The following is a 21,788-nucleotide window of genomic DNA, read 5'->3' on the forward strand; positions in this document are numbered from 1 at the left end:
TTAGCGATGGAAAAATAGACGGGAAAATCGCATGTGCAAGAATTCTAGCTTCCCTCTTGGATGAAAGTTATAGAACCGCCTCACATACATACTGACGTTTCGAGATGTAGACAGGAGTGCTGTAATGCCACACTTTATATAAACACCGCTTCGCCTCAAGAGACAACGCAATTTGATTAAAAAAAGAGAAGATACGGCCACGTAATATTAAAATCGTAACACTAGCTGAATTGTTCTAACGTAAAAGTGTACGAGAAATCTGGTGAGTAATAAACAAGTAGTAATGTTTTGTAGAGACTACTAGTTTCGTTAACATAATAATAAATCTAGGATGCCTGTTATGAATCGATCACCCTCTCAAGCGCAACCCTGGTTGGCATTGTGCCAAAACACATAGACTCGTCCAAAAGGGGTGGTATTACTTGCTGCAACGTGAAAGGTCTTCTCATCTCCGGAAAAGCTATGCTGGAGGGAAAGAAAGTCCCCATCCTTTCACCCTATTTTGAGAATAATTCGGTCCGAAATGCGCATGCGTGTTTGCGATCATGGTCGCGGATGAGTCGGTCATGCTATATCACAGTTCTTTGTGTTGCCCTCTGCAGCTTAAGCGATGGTGTAAAATTGAAATTACAAACGATAACCGCTTCGCCGACACAGCGTAATGCAAAGTTATGTTCGGGCTGGTAACCCAACATAGCGGAGAGGCGTGGCTTATAGGAAGATTATGCTTGGTGGAAGTAAACACAGGAATTTAATTGTAGTTTAAATAACAAGCTTGAAAGATGGTACGAGACAACTGACGAATGTTCGAATTCCGATAATGAAAGTAAACATGCTTTAATTCCGAGTTTTATAAGTAGTGCGAAAAATTGAGAACTAAATGCGAGATAAATGTGATAGATGAAAACTACCAGTTTAAAAGGCAGGTGGTTGATATTTGGAAACCCGTCAGGATACATAATCTAGAGTAGACACTCCCATATGATAGTCAAACATTAAGGCATTAAGCTATACATTGAGGCAAAATTTTAATTATTAATTACAAGTGAAAATTAAGTATTTGTAATAAAATATCAAACGAGAGCATGTTAATGTAAATCCGGGCATAGAATCATAGGTTTAATAATTGAGAATTTCTTTTAAAGGAATGCCATTGATGTAGAGTTGGCTTCGATCGCATCGATTCGATTTATTGCATCATCACGTAGTTTTGATAAACGTTAAGTTGGAGTAGAAGAATTAAACCACCGTGAAATTAAAAAGAACAGTAACTGATTTTCTGTTTGTGAAATCCGATAGGAAAGAATGCAAATAAATGTTAATCTTCAGTGAAGTGTGGGCGTCAGACAAGTGTTTTAGCCTTTTACATAATAAAAACGTTCCAATAAAACCGTTGAAAAAAGAATGCAGAAAATTAAAAACTTGCATTGTCGACTGGTAAATAAAGTTATTCATTCATGATACTGCTTAATATGAGAAATGAACACAAGTTTAAACTGACATGCAAACATTTTAACAATATCTGCTTCACAGCCTAAGCGATAAAATGAATTTAATAACTATTAATCACCCCCTGTGACAGCATATAATTGAAAAATCTCCTCTCTCCACAAACACTTTCATGCGTATGAGTTTTCCTATATTTTAGAAATTAATTTTATCAGATTAGTGGGAAAAGGTTTATTAGTGGTTTGTGACTCAGGACAGTTTAAAGGATTACTTGTATTCTTACACTGTTTAAAACATTCTGCTTTGTACATAGTCCTACACTTTACAAATTCTACTCTGTACAAATTGGATATATTACACACAATATTTGCCTTTGTTAATAAAATAATTTTATCTTTTCAAATATGTAGTAGTGCACAATATGGGACATCAAACTGAACTCTGACCATCATTAGTGCACACCTGCTTCCTGTTCAAAGTATATGAAATGTTCTCAGTGATAAATAAACTCACAATTAGGGTTAATTCCCTAGAGAACTCGAGCTTAAATAAGCCTGAAAATTAACCCTCGGGCCGATGCTATCGAACACTTTAGCCACGTTTATCATGACTAAGACAACACATTGTTTATTATTAAAGGCACCTCTAATAAATTCTGTCAGACGCACCAACTGCTTCGTCACAGAGATTTTTTCTAAAGCCAAATTGCTGTGCGGGAAATCTGTCAAAAAAGGATGTATTCTGGCATGGATAACCTTTTCAAAATTTTGCTCGCATCGAAAAGAGGGCTGATAGTACTCAGTTTTTGTGAGGTCTTTGTGAGTGTTAGGCATCTTTTAACAGATTACGCAACGAGTGATGGTGTAGCACCGGGGTGCCTGGGTCTTAGACCCTATCCACAAATGAAAATATGCCACTTCGGGTACAATACAAAGTTACAACTTATAGTATTATATAAATATGGCCAGGATATCTTAAGGGTTTTTTTTCAAATAATTATTTATAATGGCCTTAATAAATGACTTGATGAATATTTGTAACACGCATACATGATTCGGTGATGAAAATGCTGTCCAGAAAAGCTGCAAACTCCGTCGAGCCATTGGGAACAATAATAAATGAACACATGAAAATTGTCAAGCAAACATTTGGTAAATACAAGACCCAGTCAGCATTATTAAAAATGTGATCATAATCATAGAATAAATTAAGTAAGGAGCTCAAGTTAAAAGTAAACAGTTACATACAATACAAAATCATACTATATATAAGGTAGCCATGGTGCAGTTAAGCTTAATCAAGAGTGTAACTAAGAACGGCCATAGGACTTTTGATATTACATTGATCATTTGCGTCGTAATCATAAATTTTAATTGCAGTGTTGTTAATAAACTCTATGTCTTTATAGAATTTCTTAGCAAGGCGATAGTAAAAGGTTAAAATGTGGTCAATTTTCAGTTCAGCATGCAAATCTGTAAATCCGAAGCTACCATAAAACATTACTAATTTGTCTCAAAACCCCGTTTTGTGCAGTTTTCAATTTCTTCCTTAAGGATCAACTAGAATAAGCCCAAACAGAGCAAGCATAAGGCAATATTGGACGTAGAAGGGACTTGTTAAATGAGTAACTTGTTGTCTATAGAAAGAATGCTATTTCACGCTGTTAACCCGCGAAGACGCGCGCTGCTTTTAGCTACGCGAGGACGCGCGTCGGGCTCCGTAGGTCCGAAACGTTATTTCTTAACGAAATAAAAATAAAATTGTTTGTGTAATCGAAGAAAAAAATTAAATAATAAAAAGTATATAAAATATAAAAATATACTTTGAATTTAATAATTCTAAAAAAATTGTATTTTAATACACTTTTAAGATTGAAATTATTTATCATTAACAGAAAAAATCAGACTGATTTCTTTTTGTGAGCAAACGAAATTTAATACTAATTTATGTAATATTAAATTTTTACAGAAATATTTTCAAAAAAAAACTTACATTTCACATTTTTTTTGCAAAAAATCGCGCTGTGTTTACCGCAAACATTTTTCTCTCACTTAGCGCAGCAAATTTGTGGTTTTCGGTCCTTTACGCTATTACATATATGGCATCTTTCCCTAGAACACTCCTGTTTTTTTGGCGAGTGTCCTTCCCAATTTTCCCTATATCTGCAATTTCATTTTTCACTCAATTCGCGTGGAAATTTTGCTGCGAGCTTCTTTCTTGAATGTGATCCTTGAAAAGTTCTAATGCAAATTCTTTGATAAATAAACTTCGTTTTCTATATTGCACTACTGGCGTCCTCGAAGATAACAATAATATTCTAGTATTCATAGCTGCAATGTTGAACATACTAAAGAATACTGCCATTGGTCATCTGTTGCTAATTCTAGCAGTACTATAAATGGTTACTACATCTATAGCACCCTTTGTTAAATCATTAAAAGTCATAATTTCTGTTTTTTTTATTTGCTTCTCCAGTCGAAACATCGATGGCTCTGTCATTATGCATGGTGGACAATAGAACAACGCATTTATTTTTGTTTGGTGTGTAGGAAACTAATGTCATATTTCTTTGAAATCCAAATAATGATGATCAAACTTCTCTTTTTCTGCCACAAGTAAAATATATTGGCAGTTCTTTTTTATTTTTTCTGATAGTTCCCACGAGCATAATTTTCTTTTCAAGGTGATTCTTTACCAAGGTATAACTGGTAAACCAGTTGTACACGGTACGGTTGCGCCCTGGATTCAAAATAGGCTCTCTAAACCTCTTGACTACTTTATCAAGACCATTTTCTGAGCTGCACGACCGTTTGGGTTGTGTTCCTGCATGAATTTCAAGATTTGAAGTACAAAATGTCCTTGCATCAAAAACAGCAAAAACTTTAATTCCATATTTTGCAGGTTTACTTGGAATGTATTGAAGAAAGGAGCATCTTCTTATAAAAGGTTCTAATTTTTCGTCAGTTGTGATGTATTCGCCAGCATTTTTAACGAACTTTTCAAAATCATTTCTTACCGGAGCCAGTTTATCCATTTCTCTTCTAGAAGGACGATCTCTTAGGTCATCAAATCCCAAACATCTCATTAGGATTAAAAAACGTTTATGAGACACTGTTCGATGAAAAATGTCAAGCCCTGTCCCGTCAGTCGCCCAAACTTCGCAACATTTACGTGAGAAGCCTTCTATTTTAAAACAAAATTCTCCAAAACAAAGAAGACAGATAAATGATCTGATTTCTGTAATATTCTTGTGTCGAGCAGCTCTCTACCTTTCAAATTTGATGGCTATCTTTGACAAGATATCAATTCACGGAAACAGAAATGCTAAATTCATTACTAGATTCATCGCTTGAATCTAATGTCTCTTCAGAATTCGATTGGTGATCACTAAACTGTTCTTCATCAATTATTTCTTCGTCTTCTTCATTAACTGAATCTTCATCAGTCAACATTTCGGCTAATAGTTTCTGTAATCTTTTCATTTCATCGTCATAAATCAAATAGCGTGACATTTTTGCAACTGCCTGACATCTTTCACATTTTTAAATGACAATGCTAGCGAGGGTCTCGGGCCTGGGAAGCCCGGCTACTCAGTTTCTGAGAAAAGATGGAGGGATAAATTCCGGAAATGATTGTGAATGACATGTACCTGACCTTAAACTCAGCTACTAAGAAGTTCGATAAATTTCACCAAAGGGTGAAATTTCTGTATTATGTTTTTGTAACGACCGGGCCTGGTCGGACTTGCCTGTACCAGGGAATTGACACTCCGTAGAAATGTAGGTTTTTATTGAACTTCTCCTTTTTTGTTAACAGGATTGCCTGAGTCTTTTCCACATTAACCTTAATTTTCCATCTGATGAGTCAAGTCTCTAATGCATGTATGTGGTTTTGTAGCTGTTGTATAGCCGGCCTTGTGTAAGGATCACAGTGTCATCAGCATACATTGCGAGTTTTGTGTTGTTCAGAGTGGGTATGTCATTCACGTATATATTAAAAAGTATAGGTCCGCGAAGACTTCCCTGGGGGACGCCTGCAAGGAAAAGTTTAGGTGTAGAGAGAATTCCTGTGACACGAAAGACAAAGTGTCTACCTGTCATGCAGGATTTAATTATGTGTTTAATGTACTCTTGGAGCCCCGAAATGTGTAAATTGTAAATAAGAGCACCCAGCCAAACACGATCGAAAGTCTTAGCTTTGTCGAGAAAAAAGCCTCTTGTGACGTTATTACGTTGCAAGCCTTTACTGATTAATTCTAAATCTCTATACAGCTCTACACAGTAAAAGAGTCACAGAAAAACGGCTCAGAGTAAGTTTGTAATCACGTAAGTCAGGCACAGTCTTCTCATTTTCACTTCGATTAAGGATTCTGTACATACTAGCATAAGAAATATATTAGTTCATGCAGTTTTATACGTCGATATTTATAGATAATTGTTTTGGCTATGTTTATTATAATCTTGTTCACCGTAACGGCTGGAGTGCCTAAACCATCATGCTGTGTAAACAAAACTGAAATCTTCATCTCTGAATACTGTTCCACTAGTGTTTAAACCACTGAAATGGTGATTATGGTAGAACATCTTTGGTAAAAATTTACTCTACGGTAACCCTTGGCAAATCGTTTCTTATTTTATATCAAGATCGTCACCTGGAAGAATCGGCACAAATTTCAAGATTGCCGTTACACAGAACCAAAATAAGAAGTCAAAGACATACACAAACTTGGTGTCCATGTACACATCGACCTATTTTAACTTAAAAAAAAAAACAGAAAACTGCACAAACTAGGTATTGTGCACTGCCTTAACTTTGCACATGTACACATTGATCTATTTTCACTTTAAGAAAACCAGAAAGTTAAAAATATCATGTTTACAAGAAAATATTCGCCACTGTCTTAACACACAGAGACAACCAAAAATACAAAAACAGAGAGGAATAAGTTACCAAAAATACATATTTTCTAACATAAAAATATTAAACAACAAAAAGAAAAATTAACACACAGAGACGAATAAATAAATGAAGCGTCATTTTTTTAACATACCTTTTTTTTCACATGCATACGTTTAGGCTTTCCACCACCATTTCCTCCATCCTCCAGATAAGCAATTCAATTAAATTCATCGTCTGTTATTCACCTCAGACATACTCAAACGATGGTACCCACACCAAAATAATAGCAAGTTCAAAATACAAGACCATACCACTTACGTGCAACCAAACATAGCAATTAAAAAGAATGGTAAGAACCAAAAACACGGGTCCGTACAAAAGGGTTACTATTACAAAATGTAGCCCAAAACTAAATTTATCACAACACGTTGGCAATATTTCCAGAAATAACCCCTTTATATTGACAAAAACTTATTTTTTTCAAAGGCTATTTTCGCCAACATTATCAACATTACAATAACGGAAAAACTTATTTGTCGCAATGGGCTTCCAGATTTCACGAACAACCAATACCACTTGGCGATTTTTTCAGACAAAAAACAAGGTGTACCATACAGTAAAGATTAGCCGCATCTTGATTTACTACTGCTACAACATAAAATATACGTCTTTCGTAGATTTCTGCAGTTAAACTCAAAAGTTTAAAATTGCATTTTGCTTATCATGACCAGATTTTATTTTCTGCACGTAGTTAACAATTACTTATGTGTTGTCAGATAAATGTTACCAGATACAGTTAATTATTTTTTACTATCTCATGAGACAAGTTTTTTTGCTCCTGCAAGACAGCTTTACTTTGTGTTGCAAAATAAATTCCTTCTCACTCATTTTAGACTTGCCTACACATTAAATTTTATGATTAGGTAAGATGTGATTATCATAATTTTGTTTCTCTCCTTATTTTGGCAACTTTATATGTTGATTCGTTATTTAGGTTACCTACCAGTGGCTGACTGATACAACTGCTCATATGGTTCAGCTGGTAGGTTGAGTTTAATTTCTGACATAAAAAATTTAAAAGGCATACCCCATGTTTATTTTACTATAATCGAATAGTCAAATTGAAGAAATAAATGAGCCTAAATAGATTGTAATATCAATGAACATTTTTAATGACAGAGATTAACTTAAACATAGTTGCATACAGCAGAGAAAAAAGGGCGAAGAAGTAAGAATGGTATACATATACATACATACGTAATAAACAGTTACGTCATCATACACCGCGCGGATAAACGCGAACGGCGCATGCGTCAGGAGAAGCTCTCTTAAGCTAAACGTCGTATTATAATTTATGATACAACACAAATAATGGCTACTCTGTTTATAGGTACTATATGTTAAAATATTTTAAAAGCTTCCTTTAATTTGCATTCTAATAGTGATTTGTTTAAATTTAATTATGAATTATATTCACATGTAGTAATTGCATTTTATTTATTTTTGGCAATGGCTAAGCTCCAGTTTAACTCCAGTATTTAGAGTTTTTATATACAGATGAATACATATTCCTCTTTTACATGGATATAAGATTATTTTTCAGGAATTTAAGGAAAATGTGATAAATTGGATTTATAAAAACTATTTTGAATTTTGAAAAGTGTTTTTCCTCTGTTAACCATAATATAGTGCCATAAATTTCTGAATGTGTTTAGTTTTCATCCAAATAAATAGGTTTACAAAAATTTGTCATATTAATAGTTATTGCAGGATTTAGCATTATTATAAATATTTATTATAACAGATTTAGCTGAACTACATGTTTAGTCTCTCTGCAGATGAAGTCAAAAGTAAGTGGTTAGATATTTTTCTGTATTCCCCATTACGTAATTTTATCTGGTAAATTACCATTACTTATATACTAAAGGTGAAAGAATAAGCTTTCCTTGAAAATACAAAAATTTTTAACGAACACGTGCAATGTTTTCATTAGTCACACTCGTGCGAGGATGACGGGGATGTGCTTGATTCGCAACACGTTCACGGCCTTGCTTAAATTGGTTGCACCAAACCTTCACTTTTGACCATGAAAGCGTAGCTTCCTCGAACTGGGCAAGCAGTCTGCGGTAAATTTCGGCTGGTTTCATGTTTTCACAGACGAACAGAGAACTTTATAATTATGTTTTCACAGAGAAACTTTATAATTATGTGTTGCTCCAGAGAGATGGGCACACTCATTGTAAGGGCACTTAAGCACTGGACAAGCTGGCTGATGTGGTTTCCCTACTCTAGGTATCCCCACCTAACGACTACAAATGCCCAATCAGACACAAATACCCTTCCCCACTCTCAGCCAATAAAGGCTCGTTTATATATGATCGACCTGCATACCTCATTAATTCTTTTAGAGTTGATCGATTTATTTATACACTTTGTGTCGCCACCATTTATTGCTCTATTAAGTGAAATAAGACCAGACATAAAGAACAACGTTGTTGGATAAAAATTAAATGTGCCAGAGGTCATACAGCACGACAGTGTCATCAAGAGGCTTGCGGGGAATCTGCATTGCCTTACAGAACCATAGCAAGATGGGTGAAAGCATTCAATGAAGGACGCCAAAACGTGGCAGACATGCTGCGGCCAGGTCGTCCGAGTGTCAGCGATGCAGACGTGCAAGCTGTTGACGCACTAGTGGACAGTGATTGCCGCCAAACGGTTCATCAGCTGGCTGGACAAACAGGATTAGCGCATATGACTGTGTTGCACATTCTGAAGGAATGCCTGTCCATAAGAAAAATTGCTTCACGATGGGTTCCACATCACTTGACGGAAATGCAGAAATGGCTACGATACAATGCTGCCAGAACCCACCTGGAGCGCTATGAGCGCAAAGGAGATGCTTTTTTACGGCATGTCATTACGCTGGATGAGACTTGGGCGCGATCGTACCAGCCAGAACTGAAACGCCAATCAAACGAATGGTGTCATCACAGGTCACCACGACATTCGAAATTTCGTCAGAACCCCAGCAATGTGAAAGTTATGGTGATTATCATGTTCAACTGTGATGGTGTCATTCTAACACATACCGTTCCCCCACAGCAGACCGTCACTGCGCAGTATTACTGCTCATTTTTGGATCACAATCTCCGACCAGCTTTGAGAAAAAAACGGCGACACTTTCTGCAGAACGCTCCTCTCATTTTGCGTGACAATGCTTGGCCGCATGCAGCGCAAGCTGTGACTGATTTGTTCAAGCGATGGGGCTGGGAAGTGCTTTACCATCCACCATACTCCCCAGATCTAAGCCCATGTGACTATGGCTTAATTCCTAAGGTGAAGGAACCACTTCGTGGCACTTGCTTCCAAACTGTTCCTGAGATTCTTGCGGCAGTAAACCGGTCCATTCAAACTATTAACAAAACAGGCGCTGCTACAGGTATTCTGCGACTTCCACATCATTGGAAACGGGTTGTACACAATGCTGGCGACTATATTGAAGGACTGTAAAACATGGTGACATGAATCACTTTTGTATTCCTTGTAAATAAATAGTTGCCACTATTAAAGTTCCAACCCTCATATTATTTTAATCTGGTTGATTAAAATCACTGTATATTGGAGTTTTGTTACTGGTTTAATTCCCAGTGGAACAGGATGTGTAAGCTTTTACATTGTTTTCTCCATGTGTAGTAAAATATGTGCGAATTTCCTTTAAATTTGTTCATGTTAATATGTCTTCTAACCTGGAGTAAATGATGTTTTATTATGATTAAGCATTTATTTGTCTGCTTTTCTAGATTAGTGCATAAAAATATTTAACTGATTAAAAATGATAGCTTCCTTTCTTATTATGTATATGAAATTAAATTGAAAACTACTTATTTTATGTTCCATAAAGATTATCCATCATGGTCTACAATACTGGCACAACTTGAAAAATAACAAGCTTTGAGTTGTGACCATTTTCAGTATTGTAAAATTATCTTTGCAGCAGCACTGGCACATATTTTAGCTCAATACTGTTATAATAAATGACAGCAATGTGTATGTGTTGCATTCCTTGGTATCAAACATATCAAAATTTTACTGCATAAATATTTATCATGGCACTGTATACTTCAACGACATTTCTGTATCAAAAGTAAGAGAGCAATCACAGGATTACTTCGTTTTGAAGATTTCTTTTAAAGAAATAGATTTTGAAGGTGAAAAGACAGCAGGTGTAGGAAAAATCTCCAGTCCTTTCAGGAAGCATTATTGGAAAAACTTATTATAAACTACTTGCAAGAATATATGGAGATTATCTATGGAGAAATTTGACAGTCTATACTGTTTTATAGCCAGCAGTGCAATAGGAAGTTCTTCTTTAGCATTTTGCAGCAATCTAAAATTTTAACAATAAAAATGCATTCTATTTTGATACTTATGTAGGCTGCTGTTGGAAAATCGTTCACTCTTTTATATCCTGTTTACTGATGTAGAACTAAAACCAAGGAAAACCCAACCAAGAACCAAGGAAAATATTAAGAATGCCATTTTGTAATTTTGTAACACCTGTCACAATATGGTAACATTATTAATAAAATTCAGTTTATTGTTTTCGAATTTTGTGTATGAGCCATGAACTTCGAGAACAATTCAATATAATATTAAAAAATTTGATAAAAATTTTTTTACTAACATTATTTCATAAAAAATTTGATAATTTTTTTTAATTTTATGATCTTTTAGTAATGCTTATTTCTTAATCTGACAATTAAGTGTACGATTCTTGCATTTCAGAACCAAGGAAAACTTTAGGCATGCTTATCTCAATACTTCATGTTTTGAGTTGTACTAATATTGCAGCTCATGAATGATACATAGCTATATTAAGCAGCAGCTTTGTTAATAATATTTATCTGTAGACCTAACATAGCTCTATATTTTTACAATATGACTTTAAAGAAGTTTAGAAGTATTTTTTAATAATATCCATTTTTGTATAGATATAATGCTATTGCTATTTTATATCTATAAGGTGAACTTAAAGGGCAATTTTTCATTTATCTCCTCCCTGAATATAAACATTACAGTGTTGTATTAGCAAATTAACTTTCAAAATAATAATTATTGATATATGTGTTATGTGAAATTAGTAACACAACAACCTTGAGTCCGGAGTAGAGTTATATACAAGATTTCAATTGATTTCGAGGGCAAACAAATACAGGTCCCTCTTTGTGAGGAGCAAAGAAATCTGCAGGACTGGAAAGCAGTGGGCATAATTTTACAGTGGACATTTATACTCCACAGTGTTATTAATGTTATTTCTAATAGCAGAATGTCTTCTCTGATGGCAAGCAGAAAATTTTGTAAAGGCTTTGACCACGAGAGAAAATCCTGGGTCAATGGAAACTGATCTCAAATAATTGAGTTCATTAGCAGACAAAGGTTCTGCAGAACAAAATTTGAAAGCATGAAATGTATAATAGTAAAAAGAAGCCATTTTTTGCTTAGCCAGGTGACATGGTTTTAGCATAGGGCAGTAAACAAACAGAAATCCTGGATCAATGCAAACTGATCTCAAATAATTGAGTTTATTAGCAAGCAGAGCTTCTGAAGAACAAACTTCATGAACATGAAATACATAATAGTAAAAAGAAGCCATTTTTTCTTAGCTAAGTGACAGGGTTTAGCAGGGGGGTGAACAAATATAAAAGTGTTTAGTAAACAGTAGTGTCAAAATCAGATTCATTGCGAATTATAAGAATATCAAAGAAGGGAAGGGAGTTGTTAGATTAAAAAGTGAACTAGATAGCTGGATCAATCAAATTCATAACAGATAAAATTTGGGATAAATCTTCTTTATTACCATGAAAAAGTGTGAAAGTGTCGTCTATGTACAAATCCAGAAATGAAAAGAAAATTTCTGAAATAATCTCACTTCAAAATAGTGCGCGTAAATGTCAACAAGTACAGGGCTGAGAGGATTACCCATGGCTCTCTCAATTTGGTGATAATATTAACTTTGGAAAACAAAGTGTTTTGTATTCAAAGAGATTTTTACTAAGAGAAATTAACTCTTCAATTTTAGTGTGTGTAAAATGGAATTCTTGAAGCCTGATTTCAAGACAATTTGTGCTCCTTTGACTGAAACATAAGTAAACAGTGATTTCACATCAAAGGAAACTACAATGGAATGCAGGAGAGAAAAATCTTTAAGTATCTCAATGACTTCAAAAGAACTTTTTACAGTGTGAATATTATTAGAAAGTAATGGAGAAAATCTGGAAACTAAATATTTAGCCAAAGGATGCTGTTCCTTAAATGGAAACAATAGGTCAAGACGGAACTCCAATTTTATGGACTTTGGGAAGAGTATGGAACCTAGCACTGTTAGCAATAGGTGGAATAAAAGATTTTTTTAAATTGAATTGGGATGATAGGAGAAGACTGAACAACTGTTTTTACTTTTGTGAGATCAGAATTTGAAAGAATTTTGGCTTTCATTTATCAGTTTCGAGACTCTGTATGTGTTTTTGTCCATAACAATAATCTGTTAGTTCTTATCAGCTTTAAAAATTATAATGTTAGCATTAGAGTGAATTTCACTTAAGGCCTTCATTTTCTTTCGCTTAAGATTTGAAACAAATGATCTGTTATTAAAATCCATGTTGTGAGTAATTGAGTATTGGATTGTGTCCTTCTGTGTTTCTGAAGTTTTAGAGAATTTAAAAGTTTTTTCAATAGCAGTGATGATTTGAGGAGTTGAAGGTTTAGATGTTTTTTAAAAGTTGAAGTTATATTTTAATATTTTCATATTATCTTCTGAAAGATTAATATTAGAGATATTAATGATGGGATTAGGATTTGCAGTGGGAAGGTTAAGAAGGTGGGTGGGACTAGCTGATAGGGGTGAAAGCTTTTGGAATTTAGAAACAAGGACACTTTTATGGCCTAGACAAGTGGTATCAGTTCTAGATCAAGATTTACAATCAAAAGAAGGGAAATTAAAAGTAGAATTGGCAGTTTTTAAATGAAGGTAATATAATCCAAATTCAATTTTAGCCAAACCTGAGTTTCTTATCATGTAATGAAGAGCTGACAGTTTGAATTTATGCATAATTTTTGTATTGTGAACAGAAGATTTAAGACTACATTTGACTTGTATAAATTTGGGAATGATACAAACTTGTATAATTTAGCACATGTAATTGTAAATTTGCACATGTGCAAACTTGTGTATATTTCAGAGTGAATTGTTCAGAAAGCTTCTTCAATTGGTAAATTAGATTTTCTTGAAACTCCATAAACTGAAAGATTTTTCCCCCTCTGTGTTCCATTACGGTTCAATGTCACTGCTTAACTACTATTCCAGTTGAAGGAATACTAAATTGTCTTTGAAACTAGGCTTTGAGAATTCCTTTCACAGTTACTGAAACCAAGAGTTAATTTCTGTTACTAAAATCTCAAGAGTTCAACGAACTTTTTTTCCAAAGTGATTATTATCGCCAAATTCAGCAATTAGCTATGGGCAATCCCCTCAGTCTTGTACTTGCTAATATTTACATGCACTATTCTGAAGTCAGATTATTTCAGAAACTACCTTTTTGTCTCTGGATTCGCTACGTAGATGACACTATCACACTTTCTGATGGTAATAAAGATTTATCCCAAATTATGTCTGTTATGAATTTGTCTAATCCAACTATCCAGTTCACTTTTGAATTTGAATCTGAGAATTCCCTACCTTCCTTGATATTGTTATAATTCACAGTGAATCTGATTTCAGTATTACTGTTTACCATAAACATTTTTCTGTTTGTTTACCACCCCATGCTAAGCCATGTCACTGGCTAAGCAAAAAATGGCTTCTTCTTAGTATTATGTATTTTGTGCTCTCGAAGTTTGTTCTTCAGAACCTCTGCTTGCTAATGAACTCAATTATTTGAGATCAGTTTCAATTGATCCAGGATTTTCTCCCGTGGTAATCACTCTCTCCTGTGGTAAACACTTTTTTGTTTGTTTACTACCCTGTGCTAAACCATGTCACCTGGCTAAGCAAAAAATAGCTTCCTTTTACTTATGTATTTTGTGCTTGTATTATATTACATATTATGTAAGCAAAAAATGGCTTCTTTTAATGATTATTCGTAAGTTTGCTCTTCAGAACCTGTGCTTGCTAATGAACTCAATTATTGGAGATCAGTTTCCATTGATCCAGGATTTTCTACTGTGGTCAAAGCCTTAAAAGATTTTCTGATTGCCATCAGAGAAGACATTCTGCTATTAGAAAATAATATTAATAGCCTTCTTGTGTTTCCATTTTATCCTTTTGTCAGTTTTAAAATTGCATGGATTCTTCAGAAGTTCAATTTGTCTAATCCAACTATCCAGTCATTTTCTTGCCTATCAATAAAAATCCATGGTTTAACTCTTAAAGATTACATTTCTAACTTTAATTTTTTTTGAATTTATAGCATATCATGTCAGTGCGGTTTGAGATGCATCAGCCAATTTAAAAGAGTGTTAAAGTTTCGTATCGAGGAACACCAATCTTATGTCCGAAAAGGCAAAATTAAAAAATCTTTGATAACTAATCTTTGTTGGGAATGTAATAATAATTTTGATTTTGCGTCTGCAAAAATCATTTAAAAAGCTTCTTCAATTCGTGAATTGGATTTACTTGAAGTTTTTCGCAAAGTTAGTCACAAAAGTTTATCTTAACCTAAAAGTCCAATCCAGTCATTCCTACAACTTTTAAAATTCTACTAATTTAATTTTTTAATTTCATTAATATTTTGGCCAAAGATGGCACTACCTTCTCATTTGCTTCTTTGTGGAGTATAAATATGACCGTAAAGCCCACTGCTTTCCAGTCTTGCAGATTTCTTTGCTCCTGATGAAGAGGGACCTGTACCAGTTTGCCCTTGAAATAGCTTGAGATCTTATACCTAAATCTATGCCAAACACGAGGTTGTTGCATTACTAGTTTCGTGTTTCACTTAGTGTGTTTCTTTTTCATTTCCATATGTGTTATATTCTAAGTTACAGCTAAACTTTTAATATTTTACAGGAAAAATAAAAAACCTCAGAAGAGAGGTAAAGTTAATTTAATTGGAAGACTTCAGTTATCAACAGAAAGAAGTGAACAAGAAGAAAATGAATGCATAGTACTACTTCGAACACTCAGAACTCAGGTTAATGTTTCTTTCAACTATTAACCTATTCTAAATTTTATGCTACATGTTTGTAATTACTGTAAATATATTGATTTTTTATTGTTGTTATCTAAAGTATAAATTTTCAAAAGGTTATTCACAAAAATAGTGAGCTTGTTAGCAAAAACTGCTGTATAGAAATAACTATGCATGTTATTATTGTCAGAAGTACGTATCACATATGAAAAGTCTAAATAAATAAGTATGAAATGCTGGACTAATCTTTTCCTCTTTAAGGTTAGGTTAGATTATTTGAATATGGGAAAGTATGCAAGAACTGTTTGCCTAAGAGGAGGAATTCCTTTATAGAAACTTACTAAGGGAAGTTGGCTTGCTTTTGCATTACATGAAGGGGGGAACTCACCAAAGCCGACCATTCAGCCATCTCGTTTGCATAGATTTGAACCTCGGTCAAACTCTCAGCATTTTTTTTTAACCATTCGGCTACTAGTGTGGGTGCTTACTTTGACACTTTTTACGATGTGTGGCAGCAAACTCATCATGGATCTACAATTTTAAGAGATAATGTAGCATTCTGAATCAAATAACCTCTTTTTCTGTCTTGATGCAGGGCTTCCACATGCTTAGAAAGTCAGTAAATTGGAAAATAGCTTGGAATTGTTGGTAAAATCCAGACCATTTTTCCAAAAAGTCAAAATATAAAGTTAAAAATTTAAGTCAAAATATTTAAGTTAAAATATATAGAGTAAATTTAAAACTAAACCTGAATCAAACTAAATACAATATTTGGTTTGGCAAAGTAGAAAAGTAAATTGGTAGAAAATTATAAAGTTGCAAAATGTGCAAACAGTTTCTGCATAAATTGACACAAGGGAAAATTTACAAAACACCTCATCAACTCAAAATGTTGGCATTTAAAAAAAGTCAAATTATCATGTGATTTATTTATTTTATTTTTTATTTTTTACTTTTTATAATTTCACTTGTTTTTTCATTTGTGCAGTAATCGTTTGAAATTTTTTATATCATTTCACTTTTCCAACTTTGTCAAACTGAGTATCAGGGCTGGATTTACGTATAAACTACACAAGCTATAGCTTAGGGTCCCCACTTTCTTGCCCCCCCCCCAATTAAAATATAGTGTATATAGAATTAAAATATATTATAACAGATGTATAAAGGTCCCCAAATCTCAAATAGCTTAGGGCCTTATCAAGTGTAAATCTTATTCTGCTGAGTATGATATTTGAATTTGCTTTGATTTTAGTTTAAATTATTACCACTGATTTACTGCAGCTTTTAATGCATGTTTTTTTTATTTACAATTAATATCTTTATTACTAAATTATAAATAATATTTATGTGTGTATGTTCCTTGCATAAGGGAATAAGGGTGAAACATGGGAGCTGCCAATTTTTTAATTTGCATAATCCCTCACATGAGCACCTCAGATTGAATTTTGATTTTTTTTATTTATTTTGTGTGAATTTAATGAACTTTTGATTAAAAACTCTGTAATTTAAAAGGTTTATGTTGCCACTCAGCAACATATAAGATATCTATGTTTCAAATATATCAGAAAACCTGGTGATATAAAAGAAGTATGCTGCCAGTTGGCAAAGTGCAGGTATTTGTCTTTCAAATTTAAATGCATTGTGAAATAATTGTGGCACTTAGAGCCACCAAATTTTGAACACCGTCTTCATCTGAACGCTGAAGCACAACTTTCATATTTTGTGCAAATTTAAGGAACATTTGATTAACTGTCTGATTGCTCAATTTGTAGACCAAAATAGCTTAAAAAACTTTTTTTTCCCTATATTTTGATTCTATATATATTGGAGAATTGAAAAATGAGCTTTTTCTTTTTATAAAATACTTATATATATATATATAATATAAATTTTTATCATGAGAAACTAAAGTTGCCAGAAAAAACAATTTCAGATGTTATCACCCCCCAAAAAATTTTTCTAAATAAATTTCAGTCGAATTACAGTTAATTTATATTTATTGCATAATATAAAAAAGCAAAATGTATAAAATTTAAGAAAATATAAAGCACTGAGGAAAAACTACCGTAGAAATGCAGTTTAGTATGATAGAGTTCAAAACAGGTTTCAAGACAAAGTCTAACTTCACGGTCTTTGCACCAGATTCAATAAATCTAGTTAATGATCAATCTAATTAATAATTCAATAATTTAATTAAATAATTAAGATAATTGCTGAATGTTTTCTAGCAGCCATTTCTGTAAAAAAAAACACCAAAAAGTGAAGTTTGAGCGGTAATACCACGTGCCTTCAAATGCCGCAATTTAGTGGAGAACTAACAATATCTGTTGGCCAATATGTAAACTAAACGTCTAATACTGTATATAATTTATTTCAATGGGAAAAAACGGGATGCGCTCCTCAATAAAGGAAGAAAAACACATGCCCGGGGGATGAGCAGATTTTGCTACATTTGAGTTGCCCGTGGAAATCGCAGGATGAGCAGCCAAAGAGTTAAAACCTCAACATCTAAAATCTTTGTTGCTTATCAATGCTTAAGATATTTATATTTTGAATTTAATGAAGAGACTTGGTGATTTAAAAGAAATGGGTTGCCACTCTTGGAATTAAAATGTTTTTATCTTCTTTATGGCAGTGTATTGTCATTCACGCAAAACGACTTTAATTTTTTCTTTCAAATTTATTCTGTAATTAATTAACAAACTACGCTATTCAAAAGCAATAAACTCATTCATTTCATTTATTTATTACTAAGGGGGTCATGAAATTATACTAGCATTCAAATGCATATATATATGTTTGTGTGTGTAAACGTACAGATACACCAAAAATGGGATAAAGTTTAATTAATAATTACTATTAATGTCATGCAAAGGGCTTCAAAATTGATTGATTAATTAAGAGAGATAAAATACATGGTGATTCAAGAAAACATTTAACAAAAGCAACAGCTGAGGAAACGGAGATTGTCTCCATTGAAGCCGTGGATGCGTTGGCAGTAGTATGGCTAGTTACGCATACCACAAAATGGCTGACGTGCACTTGATGTATGCATGCCCAGCTGCAATCGATGAAAAGCAATGTGAATGAATCACGAGAAATATCCTGATATAGAAAGTTGCCTTGCCACTCTGCATCAACGATTGTGCGAAACAGTTCATTCGATATGCAAAAGCCAAATGCCGGTCGCCAACGAATAACTCGGACATTTTTTTCCAAAAGAAAGCATTCTCCAAGATCTGGAGCATAATCCTTCAACAAGTACATGAGTTGTAGCCCGAGACACTCATATCCCCGTCTGGCGTATTTTACATGACAAAGGACTGCATCCTTTCCATTTACGATGCATCTGGACATTGGAACCGGAAGGCTACAACAAGCACATAGATTTTGCGTGGTGATTTTTGCAAAAAAATTGTGCAAACCAAAACTTCACAGCAAGTGATCTCGTCACTGATGAGGCTACCTTCTCACTAGAGGGTGTGATGAACATACACAGCTTGCGTACTTGGGCAGATAAAAACTCACATGCTACATGTATGCATGCCTCACAGTGCAAATTTGCCCTCAGTATGTGCTCTAGCATTGTAGGAGACTTTTTACTTGGTCCATACTTTCTCCCAGAATGACTTGATTGGCTGCATTTATGTAGCATTTTTGCAACAGGGTTGCCACGCTACCTGGAAAACTGGAAAAAGTCAGGGAATTTGAAAATTGACCAAGAAGTTCAGGGAATTTCATATGGCGATCCCCCCCCAAAAAAGCGAGTTTTGCACCGACGTTGGAAACGATCACTTTTATTGGCGAATTGTGTATTGGGTGAGCGTCGTTCGGGCAGCTGGAATAGAGCCAATTTTTCACAGCTCCAATTAGATTGTCTTTTAGAAAGGCAAAGCAAATTTCAGGTAACCTCGAGAATCGCATGTGCAGTGCATGTTGAACTAAGCAAAATACTTATTGTCGTATAAAACAAAATCGGTTTAATACTAATATACGGTACCATGGAAGTTAGAATCAAAGAATATGTATTGTTAAGAAGGAAAATTTCGATTTTTTTCCTCCCTGGAGCAAATTACAGAAAAAAACCTATTTACAAAAAATCAATATTACATGGTTGGTATGATTAATACATTGTATGTCTCCCAGACAATGCAATACAGTCCGTACAACGCCTAGGTATGCTGAGTATCAAATTATCGATCTGATCTTGGGGGATATTACACCACTCAAAAAGCAATGCTCTCCGAAGTTCCGGTAGACATGTAGGAGGAGGTTGACAGGCTGCAACTTGTCGATGTATCCCACATGTGCTCTACCGGATTCAAGTCCGGTGAGAATGCTGGCCAGTCCATACGGGTGATATCGCCGATTGAAGGCATTCGCTTACGATGTTTGCACGGTGAGGATGGGCGTTTTCATCCATAAACACAAATTGTGCGGCCATGGCGCCCCAAAACAAATGTACATGTTGTTCCAGAATGATGTCCTGATAGATTTGGCTTGTCATGGTTCCAATTTGAACATGCAGGTCAGTTCTGGAACCCAGAATAATTCCACCCCAAATGAGCACTCCTGCACCACCGTAACGGTGTTGTTCAATGATGTTTTCTTGGTAGTAACGGGTACCTGGAGCTCTCCATATGAAAGTCCGGCGAGAATCAGACTGCAAGCTAAACCTGGACTTGTCGGAAAACATCACACAAGCCCACTGTTGCGGTGTCCACAATGCATGCTCTCTACTCCAGGATTAACCGCAGGCGACAGTGAGTTGCAGTAAGTGGAATGCATATGACAGGTCTACGAGCATATAGACCAATCTGCCCTAAGCGTTTGTACATGGTCTGCCTTGAAATTGTCGTACCAGTGGCTTAAGAGAGCTGACGAGACAGGTCTGAGGCTGTGCTCCGCCAGTTTTTTTTGGCAGTAACTGCCAAATACCGGTCCTCATTCGGCGTTGTAACTCTGGGGCAACCTGTGCTGTAACGTCTACTCTCACATTACCATCATCTTGGAATGTTGCCAAAGCCTGGAGATGATACTCTGGGCAATTCCAAGTTTGTCTGATACTTCCAGTTGGGTACGCCCACATTCCAGACGGCCGATAATTCTACCACGTAAAAAATCATCCATTTGCTTCCTTTGTGTCATAACTATTCGGTTATTGCACTGAAATGCTTATAAAGTGCCTGCGAAAAATTTTACTTCTTTGCCTGTATTCCTTATATATCACTCTCTTACACTCTCGTCATTGTGACGTACCATCAGTGTCATCTAGTTACTACCTGAAATTTGCATACGGTTCTTGAAGATGTGTGTTGTGATTTTACAGGTGATATATTTATTTTAGAGTTCGATTTCCGCGTGACTCCGAATTATCCTTAATTTATGGACATGAATGTGATTGAAAATGAGAATATAACACTAAGTTTGAAGCATTCAAATTTTTTAAGAAACTTGAAACACTTGAAAAATAATATAATGATAAAAACCTGTTATCTGAAATCTTTAAGGTACAGATGGCAAGCGGCTCGGATGTGACTCGATATTAGATACGTAATATACAAAATAATTTTTTTTTCAATTTTTTGTATGAGTTTACTTTTATTGCAATTTTTTTTTCAATTTTTTGATTCAGTTTTAATATTTCACCATATTAAATTGTTATTATTCTATATATTTATTCTATTATTCTATATATGTATTCTTAATTAATATATATATTCTTAATTATTTCTACATGTGTAATAATTTAGAGGAGGAGACTCAGATGTTTTTAATCATGATTGTTGTTATAGATGGTAATGGAATGTATATATATAATTACATAAAGTTGCAGACGGGCTAGTGAAGGAAAATTTTCTTTATTTTTGAGAAGCACAGTTTTAAAATGAATTGCACATCATTATAATTATACAGTTGATGAAAGAGAGATAATTTGGCAACATCATTGCTAAATAGCAAGCAAGAGCTGGAATGTAACCCATTTAAAATGAAAGCTTAGGAGAGTTGTGAAAAAGTTATTCCTCTCAAATTTCCTGTTGGCAGTTAAAAATTTTAATAACTGGTGGCCATTTGAGTTTCAGTTTGCAAAACTATCTGCATCACCAGCATAATGCAACAGTTATGTGACATGTATTAATTTGAAAATATTGCATTTTAGAGATTTATTATAAGAATTTACAATTTTTAGATCAAAACAGCAAAGTAAACAAATTAAAGCTAGAATTTTTATTTACATATTTCACCCACACAACA

At 34.3% G+C, this 21,788-nt stretch overlaps 1 protein-coding gene across 6 annotated transcripts in view; it reads left to right on the forward strand.

Annotated features, from left to right (window-relative positions):
- The window catches only part of LOC146996191 (uncharacterized), a 300,697-nt gene that overhangs the window by 82,868 nt on the left and 196,041 nt on the right, over positions 1–21,788 (forward strand). Inside the window, exon 3 of one of the 6 annotated variants that reach the window (XR_015042014.1) lies at positions 15,413–15,503. The exons of the other annotated variants lie outside the window; for them this stretch is intronic. The gene's annotated coding sequence lies outside the window, so the exon portion shown is untranslated. Of the gene's footprint in view, positions 1–15,412; positions 15,504–21,788 lie in introns of those variants that run through there. 6 annotated transcript variants of the gene reach the window in all.

Source organism: Stegodyphus dumicola, chromosome 7 (genome assembly GCF_044657685.1).
Source record: "Stegodyphus dumicola isolate Sdum_Otavi_A_Nest chromosome 7, ASM4465768v1".
NCBI classification, from domain to species: Eukaryota; Metazoa; Arthropoda; class Arachnida; order Araneae; family Eresidae; genus Stegodyphus; species Stegodyphus dumicola.